This window comes from Hirundo rustica, chromosome 24, assembly GCF_015227805.2.
Source record: "Hirundo rustica isolate bHirRus1 chromosome 24, bHirRus1.pri.v3, whole genome shotgun sequence".
Classification (NCBI taxonomy): domain Eukaryota; kingdom Metazoa; phylum Chordata; class Aves; order Passeriformes; family Hirundinidae; genus Hirundo; species Hirundo rustica.
In genome coordinates, this window is record NC_053473.1 from 6726090 (window position 1) to 6732089 (window position 6000).

Consider the following 6000-nt stretch of genomic DNA (forward strand, 5'->3'; position numbering starts at 1 on the left):
GCAGCTGGCCCAGCTGGCCCTGCCACGCTGCCCAGAGAGCTCCTGCTGAAACTGGCCCCGAGCTAAAGAGCAGTGGGAGGCCAAGCCCTTCGCTTTGATCAACCATGAGAGAGTTCCTATCAACGCAGGATGGGATCCTGGATGAATATTCCCTGGCAGAGAACCGGGATCGTTCCAAGCCATTGCCTGGCAGCCTCCTCCAGCACCGGGGGAGGACCTAAAGCCACTGCTCTGATCCCCAGGAAAACGCCCTCTCCTCCTGTGGCTGGGGCCTCATTTGGCATCTCCACAAGTGCTGGGAGCAGCTGGAGGAAGCCAGGGCAGGGAAGGAGCTCCGGAGGCTCTGCCGTGCCCGCCGAGCTGCCCCGTGGCCGTCCCGGAGCAGGAGGAGCAGCACGGGGCCCTGCCAGCACATCCCACCTCTCTGGGGCTCTCCCTGACCCCCTCGGGGTCCTGTCCCATGGAAAATCATCACGGACTTCTCACCCATTCGTACCCCCAAAAGTGGGGATGGCGTCGAGGTTTTCCAGCACCTCCTTCTCCAGGTCTCAAATTCCCGATTATTTCCCAGGATTCTGGGGTCTAATAGGGTTTTCTGAGGCTTTTTGCTTGCAGCCTGCAGCTGGTTTCATTCCTGCTCTGCACACGGGATTTCCCATCAAGGGCTGTGCGGACGCTGGAACAGGAACTGGGAGTGAGGCAGGGATCAGGGGAAGGAAAACGGCTTTGGAAGTTGTGGAAGAGGGGAATTCAACAGCTCCTGCCCAAGCAGGGCTCTGCACTGACCCCATTTTGTGCCCTGGGCAGCTCCCAGGTGCAGCAGGGCCAGGGTAGGGTCAGGTTTGTGAGGAGATGCAGCCGAGGGGTCCCCAAATCCTCCCCTCCCCATCTGCCACCCCGTTCATCCCCAGAGCAGAAGAAATCAGGCAAATCTCTTGCCACAAACCAGATTTGCCTTTGTAAGCTTTGAAATAAACCCTAGGATTAAAGTCTAAGGACTTTTTTTTTTTTTTTTTTTTTTTTTTTTTTTTTTTTTTTTTTTTTTTTTAATGTCAGCACCGCACATCAAAGAGGGCTGGGAGAACCCCTGCAGGGGGAGGGGGTTTGGATATTCCAGAGGCCCCTGGAAGAGGCTGGATAAACATCCAGCATGGCTCCAGAGCTCTGAACACACCTGTGCTGCCGGGAAAAATGGGAATCCTGCACAGCCATCCCGGTGGGAAACATCCCTGTGCAAAAACAGACGGAAAAAAATCAAATTAAAAAATAACCTCGTGAGTTTTTGGGGTTTTTTTTCACTGAGCTGAGCTTGGCCATCCCGGCTGGGAGCAGGACTGCTTTCCGCCAGCCTAAGGAATACTGAGATGGAATCCTCCAGCCCTGAGTCACTGGATTGGAGCAGGAGGTCTCCTGCAGCATGCCCAGAACAGCTCTAATAACCTGGACTATTAATTGGCCATTAGGGGCTAACTGCGCTCATTAGGAGCTGATGAGGATGAGCCAGCAGGTTCCCCTGGTCCCCCTAGGACAGGGAAACGGTGGCACCACTCCCCAAATTCACAGCTCCCATTTATTCCTGACCACCCCCCGGTTCCCGGCGTGTTCATCTGCCGGGACACAGACACAGCGCTCCCAAATCAGCTTGGCCTCGTTAAGCCCTTCCAATAGGAGATTTCCTGTGGAGCTCAAGGCCCTCTAAGCGGGTTATGCGTCCCTAATTTCTGGCCCTGGGGTTTTTAAGGCAGAGCTTGAGGCTTATTGCAACCTTGCAGAGCACTCAGAGGAGTTACAGAGCAAAGAAACCACCAGAAAATAAAATACTTTTTTAAAAAGAGAACTGAGTTTGAGACTGTTGTGGCTGGGTTAGTTTTCCACACTGCATTTAGCTGAGAGCATTTCCATTTCAATAAAAAAAAAAAATAAAAACAAACAAACAAACAAACCCCCCCACCCAAACTCAGTAAATTTCTGCCCAGGGATTGGCCAGGCTGGTGCTGGAACTGGTCTGACAGGAACCAGGAGCTCAGATAGGCTCCCAAACCCTCCTGTTTATCCAAATGAGGCTCCAAACCAGTTGAGCCGGAAATTTTACAATTCAAAAAAAAGGGGAACATTTGGCATTCAATCAAGGGTTAAAACGCGAGCTGCTCGCAGGGACTGAGGCTTTGCAAGTCAGCAACTCGGGGTGTTTTGTGTTCGCCTAAAAGGCAGCAGTTCCCACGCCACACTTGGACTCGTTGTGGGCTTTTTGGGGTGACAACACCCTGAAGTCTGCAGTTTGTAGGGCATGAGGCACAACAACCCCAATTCCAATCTGTCCTGGGATCCGCGCAGAGCCAGCTGCCCACGGGGGACCCCCCGCGCCCCCTGTCCCCGGCAGGAAAACAGCCCCAGAACGAAGAATTAACATTCAAATCCTGCTCATCAGCCGCGTCCCACTTGCTGCATCAGCTGCCGCCAGCCGGGTCCCTGCTGCCACCCCAAGCTTTGGGAAGGATTTGAAGGTTATCTCGGTCGATTTGAGCAGCCAAGGGCTGCTTTTCTTAACGTTTAGGGGAGGGGGGAAACCGCTGGGAATGGTCCAGAACTGTAGAAAGAATGGATGTATTATATTTCATTATGTGGCTGTGCCGGAGGAGGGGCAGACAACTGTGCCGGCAGTGGCAGCAGCCACCTGGTTGGTGACACCAGTTAGGCACAATCAGTGGGAACTGAAGGGGAAGAAAAGCCCAGGGGTAACCCGGGTTTAAAATGTTTAATCCCAGCTGTAATTGGTAACCCGGGTGTGACCCCCGGAACGGGCCTGGCAGGCAGGGTAAACAACAAGGCAGGGTTTAAAGCCCAGCCTACACTCAGACCTTTCAAAACCGGGTTGTGCAATGAGGGGACCGTGTGAAATGGGGGGAGAGGGCGGGACGGGGACACCAAACCAACGCCGGGACTGCTTCGTGCCCCGCAGCACGTCTGGATTCCCTGCACTCCAGGGAATCCCAGGGGTTTGTCAGCCCCCAGCTCTGCTCCTCCACCCCGATTCTGTTGGCTTCTGTCAGCCCCATGCTTTGTTTTGTCCCCTGTAAATCCCCCTGGGGACTCGGTGATGTGTGGACGGGACATGCCAGGACACATTTGGGGCATGTCCAGGTAGCTTCCCTCATCCTCTAAAGGAGCTTTAAATATTCCCCTGGGCTCCTGGGTGGATTTGTGTGGCTGGGGGCTGGATTTCCACACAGCAGCTTTTGGACTGCAAAGGTCCCTCCCCCTGCTGCGCTTCCCTCGCTCCATGCCCCCGTTCCCCCACGGAAAACAACCCGTCCGACGCGCTGCCACCGTCCCATCTGCTCTGCGGTGCTTGGGGAAGCAAACATTGCTTTTCCTTCACCCTCCCCAGGCCTCTGGATTTCGTTTTCCGCTGCTGCTGAGCTCCCGGGTGCTCGGGGTGGGGATTTCTGCTCGGTTTCAGCTTCCTGCTGACGTCGTGTTGGGCAAGAAGAATTTGGTGCGATCTCGACATTTTCGGAGAGGAAGCCTCAGCCTTGGGTTCCTCCCGAAGCTGCCTCGCTGGGGAAGGTGTGGAGATGAGCTCAGAGATGGTTTCCTGTTCTTTGAGCTCGGTTTATTGTTCTTTTTTCCACATCCTCCCTGCCACCGCCGCCTCCACCCACCCCTGTCCTTGTCCCAGGGGACAGAGGGGACAGCCAGCAGAGGTGTTTGCACAGCCAGCTCCAGGGAAAGCTGGCAGCTGGAGAACCTGGAGCAGCCGTGTTGGTTTAGGAGATAAAAGCACTCCAGAGCCCTGGGAACAGAGCAGGGACGGCGGTGAGACGTGCCCCACCCCAAACCCTGTGGCCTCGGTGATAAAAATCTCCCCCGTCCCAGAATAAACAGCACGTGGGGGGCACAGCTGGGCACAGGCAAATTGCCCCTCGGTAATTCCTCCTTATCGGGGTGTGGCCGCCCAGCCAGGCCTTGCTCTTTCCCCTCTGGAAACTCCCAGGATAAACACTGACTCCAGTCAAAACAGCCGCTCCCTCCCGCACACCTGGGACAGGTGCGACACAAAGTCCTCGTCAGCGCCACGGAGACACCCACGGACAGGAATCTGTGAGCAATCTGGGGCCAGCCTGGGTCCAGAATCGAGAAAACCCAGCCTGGAGATGCCACATGCTGTTCCAAGCCAAAGAAAATTAAAAAATCAGGACCCAGCACTGGCAGAGTAAGAGACCAAAATTCCTCCCACCTCCCTGATTTTTTTTCCGGCCAAACCTCCCTCCCTGGGTCTATCTCACACCTTTCCTTCTAAGGCAGGCTGAGGGGTGGATTGAAGGATTTCCCCCGTCCCTGCTGACACGCAGCTACGTAAAAAGGATTTTTCTTTTCTTAGAAGCAAGAAGTAAAAAAAAAAAGAAAAAAATTAAAAAAAAAAAAAAAAAAAAAAGAAGAAAAAAAGAAAAAGCCCCTAACCTCTGGACGAAACCACAAGACAGGAATTTTATTTTTTTTTTAAGGTGCTGAGAATGTGACTGGGCTGCCAAAGTGCAGCTCAGCCAGGCTGGGAGGAGCTGCCAAGGCAGAAAATTGCCCGAAATCTGCGTTCCTTTGCCCGTTTCTTTGCTCGAAGAGAGCACGAAGAGAGGGGACGTGTGGTGCAGCTCCATGGCAACCCCAATCCCCAGCACAAAAACAAGGCCAGGAGCACCAAAGCCTCCGTGGCTGGAGCAGCTGGGAAGGGAATTTCCTGACCCTGCTCAGAGCCACCGGCTGGGCTTGGATGTGTTTTTCAAAAGGTTGTGAAAAGCAGTTTATTCTCCCTGCTTTGTGAGTGGGAGAGCAGGAGACGGTCGCAGATTAAAGAGATTTTTATTGAGGCACCACAAACCTGAGCCTGCGAGGTTCTGTGGGATCCACGGTGTCCGTGTGGGAGTTTTGGGGGTGTTCTGTGCTTTCCCACAAGGCTGAAGGGATCAAGGCAGTCCCAGGTGCAGCGGGTGCTGATAAGAAGGCTCCAGACTCCAGATTTGGGCCAGTTCATGGCAAACTGACCCATCCAGGGCTGATTCCAGACCTCATTCCCTCCACAGGCTCTGGATCTGTCCAGATGGATCCGCCTTCCCCTCCTCTCCCTGCCCACCAGCCCCTTCCTTACTCCACTTTATTTTCTTAATGGAATATATTTAATGCTCCCATTCACTGTCCATCCCTCGTTACAGAATTTTTTTCTACAATATTTTAGTGATTTTTACTATAATTTTTTTTGTGATTTTTAAAAATATTTTACAAATTTTTAGCTCCTCAGGAAGGATTTGTATGGCTCAGCTCAGAGCTGTGCCTGGCTTTGCTATTTGGGATATCTGGAATGGCTTTTCCTTACTGTTTGGGAATGCTCTTCACTATTTCTTCTTTTATTTAAAAGAAGATTTTAAAAAATTATTTATTTTTAATGTATTTATTTTTATTATTTATTATTTATGCCATTTATAACATAAATCCAAGTGTGCTTTGCAAATTTGATCCATAATAAGAGAAGCGCCATTTCAGCCCGGTCAACCCAGAACCTTTGTACTGGGTCTGTGACACCTCCCCGTGCAAAGCCACCCATCAGATCAGCTGTTCCCTTTTCCTGAATATGCTGGGATTGCACGTGGGCGATGTTGCTTGGCCGAGTGGCAGCAGGATCGTGCCAGAAACGGGTTTATTTGATTCCCAAACGAAGAGTCGAGGCCATGGGGAATAATCCAAAGCTCTGCCCAATCCGTGCCTCTCTCCAAATCCAAGGTGGGCTTTTGTCCTGGGCACGGTCCAGGCTCCGGCGTGGGAGGGAAAGGACACTGGGAGAAGCTCCTGGGGGCTCTTCTCAGGCTACACCCAGCAGATGTGAAAGAGGCCACGGCTTCCCAGGGCCCGGCCGGGCTCCCAGGCCCTGCAAGCAGCAATTAGGGCACAAAGGGAACCCAGATGAAGCCGGGCAACACCCAGGCCCGGCTTAGATCCAGGTGGTGCCTC